Here is a 2,671-nt window from a genome sequence, read left to right on the forward strand (position 1 = left end):
AAAAAAAAAAAAAAAAAGAAAACAAGAACAAGTCAGTAGTTTTAAATCAACTGCAACATATTTGTGAGTCTAAAAGTAATACAAATGAACCGGGAAATGTCAAAACCATTGAAAACCCAGTAATCTGCTCACTCGCCTTCACTCTTAGTGTTGGAGTGTATTTCCTGCTGATCTTTTTTCTATCTAATCTACACTTAACTTGAAAAATACAATCATCTGTTTCTATAAATATATGTATTTTAAAATGTGGAACTCATCAGATTATAACATGTTATTTAATTCATTTAACTCTCTTATGAGTGTTAGACTTTTTCTTCCTCTGTGCCACACTTACCACGGTCACTTAATTCCCTGGGAAGTGTCCTTATTTATAAACTTTAGAGTTTTTCCAGCATGTCCTTAGAATGGATTCCTCAGAGTACATAAATGGGTCAATAGTTATAAACTTTTAAGAGACTCTTGCCAAATTGCTTTGTAGGTGAATTATGCTAATTTATATTCTTACCACTAGGGTATAAAATTACCCATTTCCCCACACCTACGGCAACACTAAATTTTTTTAAACCTTTGCTATTTGCAAGCATAAATTGATCTCATTGTTTTAACTTAGATTCGCTTGGAAACTAGTGAGGCCATTAGGCATTCAGAGAATTGTCTACTGCGATTTAAATGTTTAAAAGTCTATTCATCTGTATTTTCTTTTTATAAGCCTTTGTTAGTAGTTAGCACTTTAATTCATCTAAAATCTATTTTAATATAGGGTAAGAAATGAAGGTATAATCTTAAAAGTTCTCTCAAATCTTTACACAGTTGTTCTAATACCACTTGCTCCATGATTTTAATGCTTCTTTTAATATATAACCAAATTCTATCTGGTTTATCTATTCTAGTTTATTTACCTGTCTTTGGTTATGGTGCCAGTACCTCACTATGACTCTAAAATACACAGTACGATCATATCTGGTAGGGCAAGACTATTCATTGAATTTCTTTTTCAAAAAATTTCATAGCTGTCTACCTCCCTCCCATCGACTTATTCCTTTATATGTCTTAGGATTTTGTTAAGAAAAATCTCATTGAAATATTGATTGAAAAGGCTTAAAATCTATATATTAGTGATACATTTTATAGGTAAGGATTCCGTGACAGCTGTCAGGCCTTCATCCTTGAGCTACCACTTCTTCAGAGTCCAACGTGGAGTGAGGATGAAGAGCACAGGCCTTGGGAAAGTTTAGAACAAAACACAAAGCTTACGTGTGTTGTAGTCTGTGCAAGATGGGATAGGTTCATAGAAGGGAATTTATGATGGAATTTTGTATTTGATCGAGTTGGTTTAAGTTTTTAATTTTTTTATTAGAACAAAATTTTCTAAAATATCTATTTGCTCTTAATGAAATTACATGACATATTAATTTTAATTCTCTAACCTGTTTCTTCTTCTTCAAAAAAAGCCTCAGGGGGGGAAAAAAAAAAGAAGATAAGACCAGGTCTAATACGGTGAGCTTGGCAGGTTACCTAACGTTTCAATTTCTTCTATACAATCATTTTGTTAGATCTATAATCAATATGATGAGAACCCTCTCTCACAACCATTTTAAAATTTTTAACTCAAATTTTATTCTGTCCTACCAAAAAGTACTTCAAAGCCTCCAAAGGAAAGAATATAAGGAAAAGTAGTATAACAGACCCTGGGTGATATTTCCACCTGCCTCTCTATCTAAGATCCTCAGTTGACTAGAAAAATCAGAAAGCAGGGATTTTTCTCAGCACACCCCCCCCCCAGTTACACACTGGTACATAATAGGTATTTAAATATTTGTTGAATGATTAAACAATTGAATGATGATGGGTCTCCTGATTCTAGTAATCTAGGACAGTAAGGCCAACAGCCTTCCTCACAATCTGGCATATGGTGGTGATGGTCAAATGGCCAGAGAAAACTGGAGGCTCCTTGGGAGAACTCAAGGCAAAGTGAGTCTTCTTCAGGCGCTGCCAGGCTTCGCTACAGACTAAGGGAGGAAGGTGCATTGGGAAAGAGAGAAATCTTAGGCTGATGTACAAAACCAACACAGTTAAAGAGAACCCTGGAGTTCTATCTCAATATGAGTATCTCAGAGATTCCTGCCTCACCTGCACCATTTACTTGCTTTACTCTTTTCATAAAGTGAAAAACACAGCCTAATAGATGCTAATATTGGATAAGTCTATGTGCACAGCTATAGCAGCATCACTCACAACAGCCAACAAGGTAGCAGCAAAACAAGTGTCCACCGGCAGATGAATAGAGAAACAAAACGGAGAATAGCCATACAATAGAATATTACTTGCCATAGAAAAGAACGAAGTACGGACACATGCTGCAATGTAGATGAATCCCGAAGACAGTGTAAATCAAAGAAGCCAGTCATTAAAGGACAAACACTCTGACTCCACTTATATGAACTGCCTAGAGCAGTCAAACTCATAGGGACAGAAAGTAAAATGGTGATGGCCAGCAGTTGAGGGGCAAGGGGAATGCGGAGTTTTTCTTTAATGGTACAAAGTTTCAGTTTGGGGAGATAAAACATTTCTGGAGATGGGTTGTGTTTGCACAACAGTGTGAACATAATGCTGATGAACTGTGCACTTAAAATGTCTAAGGCAGGCTCGGTGCCTATAGCTCAACCGGCTA

The sequence above is a fragment of the Otolemur garnettii genome, unplaced genomic scaffold (genome assembly GCF_000181295.1).
Source record: "Otolemur garnettii isolate 467f Iridium unplaced genomic scaffold, OtoGar3 scaffold00016, whole genome shotgun sequence".
Classification (NCBI taxonomy): Eukaryota; Metazoa; Chordata; class Mammalia; order Primates; family Galagidae; genus Otolemur; species Otolemur garnettii.